At 36.5% G+C, this 20,592-nt stretch overlaps 1 pseudogene; it reads right to left on the bottom strand.

The window, feature by feature from the left end:
- Nucleotides 1-19,165: 19,165 nt before the first annotated feature.
- LOC141506897 (SWI/SNF-related matrix-associated actin-dependent regulator of chromatin subfamily E member 1 pseudogene) lies at nt 19,166-20,359 on the bottom strand (annotated as a pseudogene).
- Between the last annotated feature and the right edge of the window lie 233 nt (nt 20,360-20,592).

Genomic DNA, 20,592 nt, shown 5'->3' with positions numbered 1-20,592 from the left:
AGCAAGGGACCCTCCCCAGGTCCCTCACAGTATCTCCTCCCAGACCTTCTCACCTGGGAATCATGGACAACTCCCAGAACTAGCTCTGAAAATAGCAATGAGAAAACCTGAAACTTAGGACAGTGTATTCTACCCCAGGTAAACAAAGTTTAACTTTTAACATAAAGTTCAAAGTCAAAAAACAAGCTGAAAGAATGAGCGAACAACAACCACCAAAAAAACCTGTTCATAAAAAAGTTATTATAGGGACAGGAAAGATCAAGATACAAACGCAGAAAATAAAAAGTATGAAACTTCAAGTAAAGCCTCAAAGAAAAATGGAAATTGTATATAAACCCAAAAATAATTTTTAGAATAGAGATAAGAGTGGCAGAAGGAAAAGAAGGAAAAGAAATGAGAATAGTGAAAGAAAATTATAAAAAGAAAATTAACAATTTGATTATTATAAAAATTTCTTTGAAATTTAGTCTAAGCAGAGAACTTCTTGGCTAAAAGGGAAGCTTGGTAGTCAGGATATTTCTCTGACAATCAGACAAGTAAATTAACACTATTATCTTCAATCTTACCATATATAATATCTCAATAAATGTCAATTATCACTTGAAAGTTTTATTTATGTTGAATCCACAATGAGACCCACTTAAAATAGACCATTTTATTATATTCATTGGATTTAGTGTTTCTTTTCATCTTTGCTCTAGTTTGCTACAGAATCGAAAGGCCACATGCAAATATCCTCCAATACAGAGGTTAACACCTTTGATGAACACCCATCTCTAGTTTGTTTCTCATATGATGTTAATAATCAGTCACTTTAATAATAGTTGATACTTGAATCCATCAAAGAATTCTATATGATAAACTATTCATGGGAAATGTCTTGGAAAGAACTGTTGAAACAATTTTGCTAAATCAAATTACATGCTTTTTGAAAAAAACTCTAGGTGCAGCTAGGTGGCAAAGTGGATAGAGTACTAGCCCTGGAGTCAGGAGAGTAACTGAGTTCAAATTTGACCTCAGACACTTAATAATTACCTAGCTGTGTGTCCTTGGGCAAGCCACTTAACCCCATTGCCTTGCAAAAATCTAAATAAAAAAAAAAGTCTATAACAATAAGCATAGTGGGCTTCAAAAGACATAAGTTCTGGATAATTTAATCATTTTATTAATATGTCAGCATTATAATAAAAGGATGGTTATTTGACCATCTCTCTCTTAGAACAAAAACAATCATGGGGGGTTCAAACATGCTTTATATGTCCTTTTGGAAGAGTATTCAAAAGGATGGCAATCAACTCTGAGTAGTCAACAATTAAAGAGAATGAATGGGGCTGAACCTGAATTTTGATTATGTCATCCTCTTCTAAGTTCCTCCCAGCCTTGGCCAACCTAATTCAAAGAATTTATGCCTCGCCCAAGTCTGAGCAGAATATAATAGCTACCCACCTGGGTCCTTCAAGAGACTGATCTTTTAAAATCAGGACTTTTAGGGAAAAAATGGGGAACTCTGGACCTCCCCAAATTATTAGTTATTAATCATTTCTCTCATTTATTTGTTACAAATGTTGTGTTTCTTTTTATAATTATTATAGGTGATAAATGAAGGGAGATTAGTAATTACAATGCCCCTCAAAAGAAATAAATTGAAACATTTTTAAATGCACAGAAGTGATCAGAAGGAAGTATAAATAAGCAAGACAATTTTGAAAATATTGTGCAAATTAAACATGTTTGGTTTTTTTTTTTTGTGCCAGATAATCATAATTATTACTTGACCAAGGTCACACAGCTTGTGTCAAGCCTCTGAGGCTGGATTTGAACTCATATTCTCTTGACTCTATCCACTGTGTCACCTAGCTGCCCTTTATTTGAGTACTTTTTAAATAGTAAGCAGCTTGAAATGGAGGTTAATAGTTTCACGTAGAGTTTTCTTTGTCTTCTGCTGTATTGAAATGTTCTCTTTTTTTGGTGTTAAAACTTAGAATGAAAATAAAGAACTCATTGATTGGATAATTTTGATTCTAATTAACATTAACAAGTCATGAACAGGGGGCAGTTAGTGGCCAAGTGGATAGAGCACCTCAAATTCGACCTCAGACATTTAATAATTGCCTAGCTGTGTGACCTTGGGCAAATCACTTAATACCATTGCCTTAAAATAAATTTAAAAAAAAATTTAAAAATAAAACAAGTCATGAACTAAAGTATATGAGACAATATGATATAATACAAGAGTTGGCTTCAATAACAGGAAGACTACTGTTCAAGCCCTGGCTCTGGTTGCCTATTGCTTAACTTCTCAATGTCCCAAGTAGTTATCTAAAACCAGAAGTTACAGACCAGCTACTGATTTTGCATTAGTAGAGGGATTTTCCTCATCTGGGAGTTCCCTACATCAATGACATTATAGATCCACCTCAAAGTATAAGGGGACATAACTGTGATCTTCAATCATTTTTTCATGTTGTTTTGTTTAATTTTTTACTTGTGAAAAGCTTATTCTTTGTGGAAGACTTAATTGTATGTGTGTTTATGAAATGTATAATATGTCAAAACAAAATCAATTCACAAAAATCTTACTAGTGACTTTGGAAAACTCATTTCATGGAGTGACAAAGGACAAAACCATTTGTAGAAGATTATGGAGGGAATTTTTGACTTTTGATATTTAGTTTTAGGTGTATATTTAAAAAACTGTAGAAAGCTGACTTGATCTATAATTTTAAGGTAATAGGGTGAATATTTGGATAAACAGGACAGAAAGTATGCAAAATTAACAACATTGGTTTTGGCAGAGAAATAAGAAAGAATGATGGAGGAGAAATGGAAATAGAGAGGAAAATGGGATAGAATTACATATAAAAATATATTTATAACATCAAAGTCAGAAGAAGCCTAAATCTGATGGTAAGCAAAGTAACTCTAACAACATATACATAATACATTGCAAATTTTGAAGCCCTTTAAGTTATTGTCAATTTTTCAGTCATGTTTGACATTTTGTGATCCTATTAGGGTTTTCTTGGCAAAGATCCTGTAGTTTGCCATTTCCTTTTCCAGTTCCTTTTATAGATGAGAAAACTAAAGCAAGCAGGGTTAGGTGACTTACCCAGGATCACACAGTTTTTAAGTGCCTGAGATTATATTTGAACTCAGGAAGATAATCTTCTTGACTCCAGGTCTGGGATTCCATTCACTGCATCATCTATCTGCTTGCTATATAAATGCTAAATATTTAATAATAGCAGCAATAGTAAAATCCATTTTAATGACTGTCCCAATTGCAAAAGATGATAAAACAGACATAGTCATTAAATCTGGTAATCCCAAATTAATGGGATATCCAACACCTTCAAGGATAGATAAAAAATTCAATTCAACATATATAATAAATATATATAAAGGAGTTAAAACAAAGTAAGATTTGAAGCAGACCTAGTTTTTGCATCTCTAGCCAAAAAAAAAAGATCAAGGAAATTAATATACTGCAAACTGAGTCAAAAGTATAATATGTAGTATGAGTCAGCAGTATAATATTGCAACAAGCATAATCGTGAGTTTTATGAATAGGAGTGTTTATATATAGAAGCAGGGCAATTGCTCAGTACTGGTCATATCCTTATGACTACTGTGTTTAACTTTGAATCCTATAATTGAAACAAGGAAATCAGAATGATCAACTAAACCATGATTAAAAGATATGAAGAACTGGTTACTATGAAGAAAGACCAAAATTTCCATGCTTACTTCATGAAGTCTGAGTATTTAAAACAAGGGATAGTGTTTTAAAAAGTTCCATATATTTTCTTTCGTTTTTCTTTTTTTTTTTTTAGTGTTTTTTTTTTTTGCAAGGCAGTGGGGTTAAGTGGCTTGCCCAAGGCCACAAAGCTAGGTAATTATTAAGTGTCTGAGACCGGATTTGAACCCAGGTACTCCTGACTCTAGGGCTGGTGCTTTATCCACTGCAACACCTAGTGGCCCCTAAAAAGTTATATATATTTTCAATTAGCAAAGCTCATCCTTCTCTCCAATAACCCACCCTGCCTTCCGCCATCTCCTTTGAAAATGAAAGAAAAAAAACTAACAAACATTTATATTTTAAACAAAACAAACTTCTGCGTTGGCCACACTCAAAAAAATATATACATCTGAATTCTTCATCTCTCTGTCAGGAGGGGGGATAGCATGTTTCATCATTAGTCAAGTCCCCTGGAGTTGTTATACTGATCAAAATTCCTAATGCTTTCAAAGTTGTTTGTCTTTGCCATATTATTATCTCTGGATAAATTACTCTCTTGGTTCTTTTCACTTCACTTATCAATCTTCACAGTTTTCTCTGAAATCATTCCTTTCATCATTTCTTAATACCACAATAGTATCATATCACAATTAAATATCATTACTTGTTCAGCCATTACCCAATTTATGGCAATCTCCTCAGATACCCATTCTTTGCTGCCTTGAAAAAAAGCTATAAATATTTTCATACATTCTGACAATTTGTTTTGCTTAGGACTTTGAGGTTGCTTAGTTGTTTCAGTCATATTTGACTCTTGGTGATTTATTTGAGGTTTCCTTGGTAAAAATACTAGAATGGTTTGCCATATCCTTCTCCAGTTCATTTTACAGATGAGAAAATTGAAGCAAATAGAGTTAAGTGACTTGCCCAGAGTCTCATAGCAATTAAGTGTCTGAGGCTAGATTTAAGTCTGGGAGGGAGGGAGGATTGGAAATTTGTATACTGAGTCACCTAGCTGCCCGGGACTAATTCTTTCCTTAATCTACCTCTTATTACTTTTTCTCCCTTTTCTCTTTCCTTCTATTGTCTTGCTGAGTGAAGTGCATTACTGTACCCAACTGTGTATATGGAAGTAAATATTTTCCTATCTTATCAGATTAGAGTGAGGTTCAAAAGTCAGCTATCTCCCCTCTATCCTCTCCTCCTTATTTGTGTAGATATCCACTTGTGTACTCAGATATGTGAAGTAATTTTCCCTAACCTTCCTTTCTCTTTCCCTTCCCCCCAGCATATTCCTATTTCCCATTCTTTCAATTCTTCTGTCAAGATCAAGACATGTGGGGGGGGGGGCTAGGTGGTGCAGTGGATAGCTCACCAGCCCTGGAGTTCAGAGGAACTAAGTTCAAATCCAGTCCCAGACACTTAAAAAAATTTGCCTAGCTGTGTGACCTTGGGCAAGTCACTCTTAACCCCATTGCCTTAAATGAATAAAATTAAAAAGAAAAAAAAAGATCGAGACATGATAGAACCACTCACAGGCCTTGTCTAATTAGACTCCTCTACATCTAATGACGAGGAGACGCATTTATCATCTCCCTATATTTAAATTCAAACTATATTCTTATTTTTCCCTTATAGTCATTCATTTATGCTTACATTTTTATGTTTCTCTTAATTCCTGTGTTTGAAGTTCAAAAGTTTCTATGCAGCATTGGTCTTTTCATCAGAAATACTTGCAAGTGCTTTATTTTTGTGAAGATCCATGGTTACATTCTAGAGAATTATATTTCGTTCTCTGTTCTTTTAAATTGGTGGTTGCCAAACTGTGTGATCCTGATTGTTCCCCCTCAATCCATGAATTCATTCTCTGTGACTACTGGTAGAATTTTTTGTTTTTTCCTTGAAGCTAGATTTTGGTTATGATATACTTGAGAATTTTCATTTGGTGGGTTTTTTCAGGAGGTGACAATATACTTTTTCTAACTTTTCCTCTGGTTCTAAGGAATCTGGGCAATTCTCTTCTAAGATTTCTTGAAATGTGATGCTTAGGTTCTTTTTTTTTAAAACTTAATTTAATTTTTTTGGTTATGGTATTCTGGTATTCCAATACCAATTACCTTTTCCCCCCGCTTCAATCTATTTTCCCAGTCAATTTCTTTTGCTATGAGATACCTTTCTTTTTTCCTTCTTTTTAAATCATTTGACTTGGTCTTACAAATGTTGGCTTCTATTTGATCCATTTTCAAGGAGTTTGCTGCTTGGGAAAAGCTTTGTACCTTTTATGTCAAGTGATTAATTCCCTTCCTAATTATTATTATTTTTTTTCTTTTTGTAAGGCAATGGGGTTAAATGACTTTCCCAAGGACACACAGCTAGGTAATCATTAAGTGTTTGAGGTTGAATTTGAACTCAGGTCCTCCTGACCCCAGGGCTGGTGCTCTAAAAACTGTACTACCCACAGTGGATTATTTTCTTTTTTTCTTTTTCTGTTTTTGCTAGGCAATGGGGTTAAGTGGCTTGCCCAAGGCCACACAGCTAGGTAATTGTTAAGTGTCTTAGGCCACATTTGAACCCAGGTAGTTCTGACTCCAAGGCTGGTGCGCTATCTACTGAGCAGCCTAGTTGCCCCGGATTATTTTCTTTTGAAATCTTTCATTTGTTTTTTCCTTCCAGTGCTCTCATTTAATTTATAAAAAAATTTTTTTTTAAATTCTTGTTTTAAGTCTCTCAAGAATTCTTACTAAATTTAACAACAATAGTCCTTACTATGTGTTAGTCACCATTGATTCTCACAACCTTGCGAAGTAGGTCTATTTTATAGTTAGAAAAATAGAGACAAAGTGACTTCACCACCATATATTGGACTCCAGGCTCAACTTTCATCACCTAGTTACCTAATTTCTGGGAGACTGCCTGTAGATGTGTTGGGGTCATTCTCTTCTTTTGGGTTTGTGTCTTGAGCTTGCCTTTTATGGTAGGGTTCTTATTGCTTGTTCATTCTTCTAGTTACTTTGACTTTGAACTTGATGTTAGGGCGAGACTCCATGCACTTCTTTCCTTCTTCTGCCACTTGGGATGGTGAATACTGTGTAATGTGAGGGATAGCTCACAAAGTGTTCAGTGCTCACTAAGTGTTCTGATTCAGAGCAAAGTCAGATAGCTCCCCTTCCATCACCCTCCCAGTCTGAGCTCTGCAAGAGCCTGGCTTGGGTTGGGTCTGGGGGGCAATAAGCTGCCACTTGGATTTGATTCCTTTCAACCAGTTGGGGAATCTCCACTGGTTAAGTGGCAAAACTATTGGCTCCCCTTTGGTCTGGGATTCCTGCCCTGGTGATTCTTCTATAGCAGTGGCCAAGGGCAGATATTTATAAAAACTTGGGAGCAACTATTGGTCAAACATTTAATTAATTCATCCCTAAAAAGCTCCTAGATTTATTGAATTTCCAGTCCTGCCTGTTGTTGCCTTGTCAGCGTCAGACACCTGTTCTATCTCCTACTTCAGACTGGGCTGGAGGCTGGAACTGAGGGTGCTGCTGCTCTACTCCGGGGTCTTACCTCTCAATGTACAGTCCAAGGGCTTAAAATGCTGCTTCGAACCCTAGAATAACACCCCGCCCCCCTCCGTGCAGTTCCCCTTGAAGTTTGCTCTGGATCGATGGTCCAAAACAGGGAGTGGGGGACAGACCAGATGACCTCTGCCTACCCCCAGTTTGCACAAGGTCAAGGACCCCACATTGGTTTGAGACCACAGCTTGCCACATACCTTCTCCTTTGTGTTGGAGTGTTCTGCAAAGAAAGCACACTAGTGTGTCCACAGAGTTCTGTTTCTCTATGTACAACTAGGCAGGAAAAATGAATCACTGTGACTTTTTATTGAATATCTCCCTCCAATTTGGTCTGGAGCATTTTCTGAAGCTTTTTGGAAGAGGGTTTTTTTTCAAGGGCAAAGAAGTGGAATTCAGCCATACTTCTTCCTGCTACTCTACTATCTTAGCTCTCCCTTCTCATAGTTACCATTTGACTGTAAATTTTTTTTATTGAATCAATGAATAATTATGTAAATTATAGTTAAGGCAAGCTTAAATTTTAGGGGGAGGACTGAAAAAGATCTGTAAGGTGGGTTATAGCCTTACTTTCTCTGATATTTTTAAAATGTACACAATTATTTTACCCATGTACACACAGAATGGTTATATATCCATCCACAAGAGTTTATGTAAATTCAGCTCATAGCGACACATAAATATTTCTCAAATCTCCAAGGGAAGATTGATTCCCACCCAGAGGGAAGCAGGAGACTTGGGTCATGGGGTCAGCCTTCTCTGTCCTCTTCATAGAGGGAATACTGGAATAGAATACTATCTGAGTTTCTCTCCTCCCTCCACCCTCCTTCCTCTTCTCCCCTTCCCCTCCTTCCCACACCCATATTTGCTAGTCTAGTGGAAGTGGTTTTAGGTTCAAAATTCTTTCCCAATCATTATTCCTTAATGAAGATGGAATGTCGCAAGCTATATCAAAAGACTTGACTCCCTTTCCACCAAATGCTAGAATACAAAAGACTCTAATAAATACTGACTAGTGAATAAGTACATTCCTTCAATCTGATACAAACAGAAATAAGAGAAATTATATAGATTAGAAAATAGCAGACAATAAAGGGAATAATAAACTTTCCCACTAGGGTTGAGCTATCTCAACTCAATCAAGGGAAAATTCTCAAACTCATAGGACCAATGAGACACTTTCTCAAGTCTCTACTAAGGGATATGTCAGAGGACCAGCTCTGCTACCTATCAGCTTCTTCCCAGTCTTTCCCTCCCTTCAGGGACCTCTCTCTCTGAAGAAATTCTGTAAATATATGTGTGTCATACCTCAAAGCCAGAAGCCAGAAGAAGGAACTATCCTCTCCCAAGTTCCTGTCAACTCTACTCTGACACAAGCACAGTGAGTATTGAGTAATCATTCTCTTTCCTGTTGAGGAGAACCTTATAAATAAAACCTGCATTGGAAGGAACTCTAGAAGTCAGTTCCACCCACCTTAACCATCAGTTCCCACTACAATGATCTGCCAACTTCTGCTTTCAGACTTCTAGGGACAAGGAACTTATTTTACTTGCATTCCATTTTCAATGGCTATAGTTTTTAGGAAGTGCTATAAATCTGTAGCATGGGGAAGGAAAACTCTAAGTTTTGAAGTGAAAATAGGCAAATAAAGAACTGGTGTCATCAGTCTCCAAAGCTCTTGTAAATATCCAACTTGATGGTGGAGAGAGAACCCCCCGCAGAACTTGGGCACACTGGACTCCAGTGCTGTCTCTATCACATCTGACTTCGTAACTGTGGGCAAGTCATTTAACCTTTTGATTTCCAGGGGCCTCAGACTGTGAGTTTCAGAGCAATTGCCAATCTATATTGGTTGAGGGAATTTCCTCAACTGGGGGGGGGGGGTCCCAATATCAGTTTCTGACCAAAACAAAAAGTTCAGAAGTCCCCTTCGTCATCTCTGCCAAGGTTTCCATCTACCTCCTTACTCTTGTCTAATCAAATCTGATTTTCCTTAAGCATGAATTCTGAAAAGAACAACAGAAAAACAAAAAAAAAAAAAAGGTTTCTGAAGGGAACAATAATTCAATTGCACTTCTAAAGAAAACTAAGGCTAAATTTCATGTTCTAAATTATTCAGTGTGGTCCTAAAAGTTGTAGAAATCTGTTTCCTTAATGTTATTATTTCTGCCTTTTAGTTTAAGAAATCCTGAATGAGTTTTTTTTTTTTTAGTTTTTTTGCAAGGCAAATGGGGTTAAGTGGCTTGCCCAAGGCCACACAGCTAGGTAATTATTAAATGTCTGAGACCAGATTTGAACCCTGACTCCTGACTCCAGGGTCGGTGCTTTATCCACTGTATCACCTAGCTGACCCAAGAAATCCTGAATGAGTTTAAGAAAGACCATTCATCCTTCAATCAGGAAACTGTTTCGAGAAAAAGTACCAGGTGACTAACATTTTGCATTAAAATTTCTCACATAATTTTAATAAAAAATTTTATTATAAATGTTGTTGTTCAAGTGTTTGTCATGTTCAACTCTTTGTGACTCAAAAGGTGGATGAATAGCCCTGAAAAGGATTTGGTAAGCCTTCACAGCAGAGATGCCAGTCTTCCTTGGACGTCCCATATAACTCACAAACCATTGGGGAATGTCTCTGCCAAACATGTGAAGACTTCCCATTACAGAATAGGCAGATAAAACAACTTGTTAGATGATCATGAAGGTATTTAGAGCTTGTTCAGACTTTAAAGGTGTGAAGGTCAACCACTGCATCTGTTACCAGTAGTCCTGACTTTTGATTTTGGAAGAAGGAGTTAGACCAAGCACTTGCAACACTACCTTACTTAAATCCAATTCATACACAAATCAAGACACATCCTCTTCCAAAACAGAAGAACTCTTCATACCAAACTTTTGGCTATAGGGGACAACCTGTACAGGGAGGAGATGGAATATCAGGTGTTAAAAAGTCAGAACGCCAATTTAGACAGTGTGATGGGGAGAAATAACCATGATTATAACACCAATAATAAAACAGCTAACATTTATATAATTCTATAATGTTCTTGAATTAATTTTACAGATATTATTTCATTGAATACACAATAACCTATAAGATAGGTACTCTCATTACTCTCATTTTACAACAGAAGAAATGGAAGTGGAGAAAGGTTAAGTGACTTCAAGAACATGAAACTAGTCATTGTCTAAAGCAGAAAATGAACTCAGATGTTCCTTATCCCAAAACTAGATTTCTATCTACTAGGGCTAGAGGGAAAAATAGTTTAATCTGGAATATGGAGGCTTTAAATGCCAAACTAAGTTTATATTTGATCCTAAATGTAATGGGAATGAATGGAGCAATATTATAAGATTATGCTTTAGGAATATTATTTTGGAAGCTGTTCAGTGTATGGATTAGAAAAGGGAGATCCTTCTTTTAATTTAATTTAATTTTTTGAATTTTTAAAATTTTTCCCCTAATCTCACTTCCCTCCCTCACCCTCCACAGAAGATGGTCTGATAGTCTTAATTAATTAATTATTTTTTTTAATTTAAGGCAATGGGGTTAAGTGAGTTGCCCAAGGTCACACAGCTAGGCAATTAGTAAGTGTCTGAGGTCACATTTGAATTCAGCTCCTCCTGACTCCAAGGCCAGTGCTCTATCCATTGTGCCACCTAACCGCCCCAGTCTGATAGTCTTTACATTGTTTCCATGATATACATTGATAAAAACTGAATGTGTTGAGAGAGAAATCATATCAAAAAGGGAGATCCTTAAGGCATGTCATTCAATCAGAAAGCTATTACATGGGGCAGTTGGGTGGACTGGAGTTCAAATTTGACCTCAGATACTTACTAATTACCTAGCTATGCGACCTCGGACAAGTCACTTAACCCCTTGCATTGCAAAAAAAAAAAAGATCAATGCAATAATCCAAGAGAGAGATTAGGAAGGCTTGACCTAGGGTAGTAGTTCTGAGAACATTGAAAAGTGAACAGATGGGAAATGTAGAGGTCATTTCAAGAGACTTGATAATGGAATAGGGAAGAGAAAGTAAAGAGTTGAGAATATAGTGTAGTTGTGAATCAACTGGAAGGTGGATGTTCTCCTTAAGGTCTTGTAGTACACTCATAGTCATCATTATCATTTTTTTTTTTTTAGTTCATGGGAAAAATTATTCTTTCTCTCTTAATAGTTTACTATTCATGTAGATTGGAAGTCAGTTAAATTTCCCCAAATCATTACTATTTTAAGAAACTTTGTGAAATTGTGAGAAGTTCCTTAATTATAAATTGCTTCTGTCATAAAAATGCTTTTAAAACTTTTTTTCAATTTATACTTTTTTCACAAATAAAAGTATCATTAAATAAAATGCAGCTATAACTGTAATGAAAGATATAAAGACTAAAAGAAAAATTTAGATTTTATTCTCCTCAATCTAGTGTCTTTTTGCTATATTTTCAGATTTGTCTTAATTTAAAATTTATAGAACAAAGGTGCTAATAGTGTTATGTTAGCGCCCTCGTGTGGTAAGAGAGCAAAAATTAGTGGTAGAAGCTAGCGATGAATTTCTAACAGAAACCAAAAATTTCATTTTTCAGAGTTAAAAATTAAAATGATATGATTTTCATAACTAAGTTCAAATGACTCATTTGCAGAAATCATAATATCTTCTTTATTTTTAAGTGAAGATAGTAATGTCTTAGTAGTTTAATTACCAGAACAAAAACAATGAAAACCCAAACAAAAGAATGAAAGAAATATTATAAGGTAAATTAGAACATAAATAATTATCACCAAAAATAATGGTATCCTATGTAGTTTAATTCTAAAAATCCTGAAGTTAGTCAATTTGTCATATTTTGTTTATGTTTGTATATTAAATTTTCTTTTTTAATTTCTTTTTTTTTTTTTTAGGTTTTTTGCGAGGCAAAAGGGGATTAAGTGGCTTGCCCAAGGCCACACAGATAGGTAATTAAGTGTCTGAGACTGAATTTGAACCCAGGTACTCCTGACTCCAAGGCCTGTGCTCTATCCACTGCGCCACCTAGCCACCCCTGTATTTGTTTCTAATCATTAGGTAGCATTAAAGATGAAACCAGGACCAATTATACATATAATGAATAGTTTTATTATGTTAATTATAGTATTTTTTTTCTGAGAATGGAACTGTGAAATCATCAATTCATTATGATAATGAGAACATAAAATGTGATAAAACAATTCACATTCACACAGGGTTTAGAATCCTACAATAATTTTCCCCCCAATGACCTTCCTCTTTATCTCAACTCCCATTTTCCTAGTGGGGAAACTGAAATCTTGAGAAGTTAAGTGATTCATCCAAAGTCACATAGCATCTGAGTCTCAATATTGGGATTCGAATCCAGTGCTCTTTTTCCACTTTAATACTGTTTTCCTGTTATTTCAAAGAGAAAAGAAAATTAGTTGTCTTAGTTAGACCTTTAAAACTTTAAAACTTATATTTAACAGACAGCAATCCTGTGGAGCATATAGTCTGGCTCTGTTGTTGTATTTGCATTTGGGGGTGACAGCAATCTCTTATTTATCCCTATTTGTCACATTAACAATTGACAATTGAGCCAAGTAGGCTATAAAGAAAAGGACATTCTTTCTCTCTGTCTCTGTCTCTTTCTGTCCCTCTCTTTCTCTCTCTCTCCCTTTCCCACCTCCACTCCCTCACTCCTCACCTTCATCCTCCCTCCCACTCTCCCCAAATTCTCTTCCCCTCTGAAAACTTCACCTACAATTCTTCTAGCTCTCCCTTGGTAGCTTAACCACAAGATTGTGAGAATCCAAGTTTGTCTAGGCAAGACTGGAGCTCAAATGCTTGGCTGTCTTGCCTGCTCTGTGTTTCTATTCTAGAACCCAGGATACTAATGATAATTCTGAGAAATGGATGTTTCTAGGGTAAATACCCAAGGGGAGGTATTTCCTGGGTAAGAGCTGGAGTAAACACTCATTCCATCAGTGCATCGGGAACAATTTTGGGCTGTCTGCAAAGGAGAGTGCCATCTGTATCCAGATAAGGAGCTGTGGAGTCTGAACAAAGTTCAAGGACTATTCCCTTTAATTTAGAAAACAAAAACAGATATCTTGTTGTCTGATCTTGTTACCCCTTAGACTTCTTGTCTCTTCCTTAAGGATATGATTTCTCTCTCATCACACTCAATTTGGATCAAGGTACAACATGGAAACAAAGTAAAGACTGACAGATTGCTTTCTGTGGGGGGGTAAGATTGGGGGGAAAATGGTAAAACTGAAATAATATCTGTAATAAAAATAATTTTTTTTAAAAAAGAGTTGGAGTAAAAAAAAAATCACCCTATATCAATAGTCTTGTACATTTATCAGGTGAAAACATATCTCAAACTTGAAACCTGGAAACCAGTTAATCAAAAAAACATTGCATTAGGTGTACCTTTTTGTTAAGGATCTTGATTTTATTTATACCCAGTTCCCACCTCTGATTAATGTAACATTGATTGTTTTCCAATCTGATAAAGGTTTCAGGGACATGCAGGGAGGAGACTGCAGCAGATGAGGCAGAGCCTCCCCCCACCTCTGATTGAAAAGTGTTACTCTTGGCTCTGCCTCACTTGCTAACCCTTCACCCCACATTCCTGCCAGGGCTAAGGGAATAGTTGGGGTGTAAACTGCTTGACTGGGATTATCCTAACCCCAACTATTCCCAGCCAAGCAGATTACACTTTAGGGCTCGCTCCTTAATAGGTTTGGTTGCTGGACTTCTGGTGCCTCCACTAGCCTTCTGAGTTTTAATGAGGCTCTGTACCTTAAAGGAAAGAAGATCAGAAGAGAAGGAAACCCTATCTCAGACGTAGACTCTGGGATGTCATCCATATGTTTACTTTGTCCCAGGGAGAAGAAAGATAACAGACTTGTGGCAGGCAAAAAAAAATCAATGAGATCTGCCTTTTATGTACATTTTATGCTAAATGATCAGCAGCCAACTCAAAAGTGTTCCATCATCACACCATAAGCTGATGAAATAGTAATAGAATACCTGTCCTGATGGGGAGGGCTCCACAAGCATCCTTTGAGTTGCTCCCACCCATGCTCAGGTAACTGAACCTACTACTGACCACTCCCCGGGATACCTGCACCTGTTCCACTGATAGGGGAGAATTGATACCACTTCCAGGAGAAATAACCAAGAGAAGCTATAAGAAAGTGTGAAGAAAAGTCCTAGCTATTCCCTGGCTTACCGGGTAAGCCAGACTTACAAACTGCAGATAGTGTAGGTTAAAGGTGCAAGTCAAATACCTGTTTGGCAGTCCCATAAAGAGCCTGGGACTTTTGGGGAGAGTGTAATATGTGGGATGGTCCATTTTTGTGGTTTAAGTATTGGTAGTGTATACTTGTGAATGCTTCAAGTTTTAAACATTTCTTTTGTGGTGGAGGAAATAAAAACCTGTTATCTAACTAATCTCAACTAGCTAGTAATCACTGCTTCTAGCAGGAGCTGTTTAGGACATGAACTATATCTAAGCCTTGTTCAAGAGATGTGAGTCTGTGAGAAAAGGCTCGATCCTTGGTTTAGAGGACAGGTTGGCTTGAACCCAGGGTGGGGTCCTCTAATGTCAGTCCACTAGCTTTGATTATGCCAGACATCTTAATAACTGTTGGGATACAAAGGACAGAAAAGAGTTGCTGCTCTCGAAGAACTCAAAGTTGAATGGATCTGTGATGATTTAGTAGTAGAAAAGCAATTAGAGTAATATGTGGGAAAATCATATGGTTCTGTCAATGACTGCTGAAATAACCTTTAATAAAATAACACCATCTATTTAAATTTAAAACATAAGCTATAGGAATAGATGGATCTTTTCTGTAAAGAATAAAAGCATTCATTTGAAATCAAGAAGCCAGCATTATATGTAACGGAAAAAAAACCAGAAACTTCCCCCAAAAGAACAAGTGAAAAGCAAGTCTATACCTGTTTATGCATAGTTCTAGAAATTCTATCCATAGCAATAAGTCAGAAAAAAGAAAAGAATAAATGTTGGCAAAGAGAAAGAAACGCTCTCTCTAATTGCTGGTGAAATGGTAATTTATTTTAAAAACCCAAGTGATTCAATGATAAAAACTGATAATAGGCTTAATAAAATAGTGACTCTGAGATAAACACACACACATACACTCTTTTCTATTAATTAATAAAATCCAGGAAACAAATTTTATGGAAAGAGAAATACTATTCAAAATAATGACAGACCAGACCCAGTGGTGCAAGCTTGTAATCTCCTCTTTCTAGGCTAGTGTATTGTTTGGGTCTGGGTGTTCTGATCTGCTCTAGGGATCAAAGCAATAAGGTGTCCGGATCAAATATGGCACCAATGTGGTGAGACTCAGAGCAAGGGGGCCTCCAGGTTGCTGAAGGAGGGCTGAACTGAACCAGGTTGTAAATTGGTTCCATGATGCTGTTCCAATCAGTAGTAGGATTGACCAGTGAGTGGCCACTGAATTTCCAGTCAGAGTAACTTAGGGTCTCAGTCTCAAGAATAAAATAGCTATAAAATTATTAAATATATTTGAGCATTCCTTCTCTAAACAAAACATAAAGAACATTATAAATGAATTTTTCACAGAAAGGATTCAATTTTTGTTAATTTGAACTAATCTGAGCAAAATTATAAAAATTAGCCTACAAGTTTAATGCCCTGCTAATCAAAATATACTAATACATGCTTCACAGAATTAGACAAAATAATAAAATATTAAAACGTTCAAAAATAATAAAAAAATTCACATAGAAAAACAAAAGTTCAAGAATTTTTTTTATTTTTTTAGGTTTTTGCAAGGCAAATGGGGTTAAGTGGCTTGCCCAAGGCCACACAGCTAGGTAATTTATTAAGTTGTCTGAGGCTGGATTTGAACTCAGGTACTCCTGACTCCAGGGCCAGTGCTCTATCCACTACGCCAAAAAGTTCAAGAATATTAAAGAAAATTACAAAGAGGAGAGAGAAAAAGAAAGAAAAACTTGTGCTCTACAATCTGAATGATACTATAAAATACTAATGAAAGTTATTTGGTATTAGGTAAAAATAGGAAAATAGATGAGTTAAATACTTTAAATAAAGGTGATCCAAATGTCTACTACTTGTACTACTAAGTCCAAAATCACAATAATAGGAGGAAGGAATTCCATTATTTAATTAAAAAAACCTTCTAGGAAAAGTGGGAAAGTCTTGGATGAAAAAATGGTGATAGTCTCACATTTTATCACACGTATAAATTCAAAATGAACCAATGATCAAAATAGCTTAAAACCACAAAAAAAGAAAATGATAATAAAATGATAACTTTTGACTATTGTGGGAGTAAATGATTCTTAGCCATTGTGGAGGTAAATGAGTTTTAGCCATGCATCAATTGGAAGAAAACATGAGCCAAAATAGCTTAATTTTGTTACAATTGTTTGAATTTTATTATTTAAAATTTTTTTTTTGTTTTTGCATGGCAATGGGGTTAAGTGATTTACCAAAGGTCACACAGCTAGACAATTATTAAGTGTCTGAGGCCAAATTTGAACTCAGGTCCTCCCGACTCCAGGGCTGGTGCTCTATCCACTGTGCCACCTAGCTGCCCCTGAATTTTATTATTTATTGAAATAAAAACATTTTGTATAATAAAAGTAGTGGGCAGCTACGTAAACAGAGTACTGGGTCTGGAGTCAGAAGACCTGAGTTCAAAACCAACTTCAAACACTTATTAGCTATGTAACCCTGGGCAAGTCACTTAACCCTGTTTGCCTCAGTTTCCTCATCTGTAAAATGAGCTGGAGAAACCATTCGGTATCTTTGCAAAGAATATCCAAATAGTATCATGAAAAAAATAAATATTATTTCAAAAAAAGCTATGAAAAGGATACCTTTTAATTTTGGAGCTCTACTCTAAGACTAATATTTAATGAATATTCATGAAATATTTTTTAAAAACTGACAAGGATTGTACCCCAATATCTAAAAAAATATACACTATGACCAACTTGCATTTATACCAGGCCTAACACTGGTCTTGGAATCAGGAGGAGCAGGGTTCGAATTTGATCAACTGATGCCAGCTGTGGGCAAGTCCCTGATTGCCTCACATTGAGAGCCATCCTCAATTGTCCTCATTCATATCTGACCATTGGATTAAAGTGGCTCTGGAGGAGAAATCGAGGTTAGCAACCTAGCATAGCCCCCCTCACTCAAATTTAATTCATGTGCTTCTCACAGCATCATCTCCCTGATATTGTGGTCTTCTTTGAGAATGAAGGACAATCATTATTATTATACCAGACCTACAATGTTGATTCATTATTTGGAAAATAATTAAACTCACCAATCAAATAAATATGCACATATTAAATGCACACACACACACACACACACACACACACACATATATATATAGAGAGAGAGAGAGAGGAACTGAATCAACAAATGCAGAAAAAACCTATACTGCATTCATTTATACTAAAAATGATAAAAAAAAAAAACCATGGGAATGAAAAGGATTGTTTTTATATGATACAACAAAAGATATTTAAAATTTTTTTTTTAGATTTTTTTCAAGGCAATGGGGTTAAGTAGCTTGCCCAAGGCCATGGATAGGTAATTATTAAGTGTCTGAGACCGGATTTGAACCCAGGTACTCCTGACTCCACCTAGCCACCCCAACAACAAATATTTTTAAAGCAAAGATCCCTGCTATTACCACTAGTTCATATGACAGTGTCACAGAAACGCTACCAACAGTAAGATTCGGTCTATGAATAGGCTATATTCAAAACCCTTCCAAATTAGTAGGACTCACCAAAGTTTGAATTCCACTGGTATAGCTTTTGAAGAAGAATCCAGGGTTACTACTACAACACCAAAAGGGATCAGGACCGTCACGGACTAATATGTGTGTGTTTATATGTATACTTTATGCATATTTATATACTCACATGTTCACATATACAAACATGAACACACCTGCATATATATATATATACACACATCTGTCATCTCTCTATCAATCATCTATCTGTCTGTTATCTATCAATCATCTATCTATCATCTATCTATCCATCATCTATCATCTACCTATCCATCAATCTATCATCCATCTTCTATCTATCCATCTGTCATCTATCTATTATCTAGCTATCCATGCATCTGTCATCTATCTATCATCTGTCTATCCATCATCTATCATCTATCTCTATCATCTATCTATTATCTATCTATCTATCTATCTATCTATCTATCTTTTATCTATCTATCATCTGTCTATTCATCCATCTGTCATCTATCTAACATCTATCTGTCTATCTATCCATCTATTTATCTGTCATCTATCATCTATCTATCTATCTGTCTAGTTTCAAATACTATCCTCTCCTGGATATTAATTATAACTATAGGTAAATAATAGTTAATTCACATTTATCCTATTAGGAAGCATAATTTTCTAAGAACTGCTTATCTTGTAAGTCTCAATTAACAGATAAACTGCATGACTGGAGAAGTCACTTAATGAAGTGAGCCTCAGGCCTCTCATCCAATAAAGGAAGAAGTTGCACTAGATGGTTTCTGAGGTCTTTTCTTCTATTCTTTTTTTTTTTTAGGTGGCATTGTCATTTTTATTATAATAGCTAGGCCTACCCATGAGCAATTAATATTTCTTCAATGATTAAGATCTGCCTTTATTTGTGTGGAGAATGTTTTGTATTGTTGAACTGGGAGTCTTCCGAGAATCCTTGGCCCTGCCATGATTCTCCGTGCCTTTGGAGCCCCATCTTAAGATGTACTGCTTGGCTGAGGCCCAATGTAAAATTGGCCCCTCATCCTATGCTCAAGTGGTCATCTGAGTCTCTCTCTTCTATTTTCTATATCTGTCCCTGTCTCCATTGGAGTGCTTTCCTCTTCCTTCTTCTCATCACCTTTGCTGGCTGTCTGGTCATCCTCAGTGGTGGCAGTACCAGCAACAGTGGTGGCAGCGGCAGCAGTGGCAGCAGTGGCAGCAGCACTGACACCACTCTGACTGCGCTCTGCCTGCTCCATTGCTTCTTTCTCTCGTTCCTCCTGCCGTTTGCGGGCTTGTTCCTCTGAGCTGCTATTTTTTCCATGTCCACTTCTACTTTTAAGCTACACAACCTCTTGAGTTCATTGTTAAATGAATCTGTGCTTTTTAAAAATTTCCTCTTCTTTTCCTGGTGACATTCTTCTATTTGTAAGAATTCAGCTTCTAATTTTCTCTGATGGACCATTAAGGACTGAACCTGTCGTTTGAGAACTTGCATTCTGGCAGTGGTGACAACTGAACGGACATCTGGTACCACACTCTCACTTAATATTTCACTGATCAGACGGTGGTTTCTCTGGAAATGAGCAGTGGCTGTGTGCTTCATTGAAAAACCATCATCATAGTCATCTGGGTCCTCTTCAGGTTGGATGCTCATATAAGGCTCTCCCTTCTCCATTCGGGACTGCTTCTGTTGACTTTCTTCCTCTAATGCAGCTTCAGCTCTACTTTTTACATTGATGTAAGCAAGGTATGCAGGTGAATTATGATAGGCCTTCATAGATTCATTATATTCTATCTTTTCTGCTTCGTATTCATTCAAATATTCTTGTTTCTCTTCATCAGTAAGGTCTCGCCACATCCCACCAATAATTTTGCCAATCTTCCATAACTTTAAGTCAGGATTGGAAGCCTTTACTTGGTCCTAAACCTTCCTGCTATATCTCATATAGGGCATCAGAGGCTTATCTGGTGGCTTTGGGGGTTTGGGAATTGTAATTCCAAAGGAAGCCGTGACCCGACTGTTGGTGCCCAGGTTCCCTCCCAGCCTGTAGTTGTTGTAGGCCAGATGACTGTATGGATTGTATCCCACTACCCTGGTGTGCTGGGCATTTGTGTTGCAGGAGCTGGGGTGGGAGGTGGGGCATAAGATGGTCTTTTTGACATTTTGGAAGATTTAAGTTCTCAGTCCCTTAACAATGAACTTGAGACACCGGGCTCTGGAGAGAGGCCGCTGCTCCAGATCCTCTTCTTTTGTCTTTCTTCTATTCTTTTATGGACTAATGTACTGAAAAGACTTGGACAGATTTTAGCTATATAAAAAAAGTAGTGCTATGTCTGAAAATCCAGAGTGATAAATATTTGAGCTTTTCAGAGGTTGTGCTAAGAAACTAATTAATACAAAATGATTTAAACTTTCTAGGCTAAAAATAAAATTAAAACATTGCCCATTCTTTAGAAAGGATGAATGCAAAAAAAAGATGAA

This window comes from Macrotis lagotis, chromosome 1 (assembly GCF_037893015.1).
Source record: "Macrotis lagotis isolate mMagLag1 chromosome 1, bilby.v1.9.chrom.fasta, whole genome shotgun sequence".
Lineage (NCBI taxonomy): Eukaryota > Metazoa > Chordata > Mammalia > Peramelemorphia > Peramelidae > Macrotis > Macrotis lagotis.
Note: the sequence above shows the minus strand (reverse complement) of the source record. Positions and strands in the feature narration are given on the sequence as shown.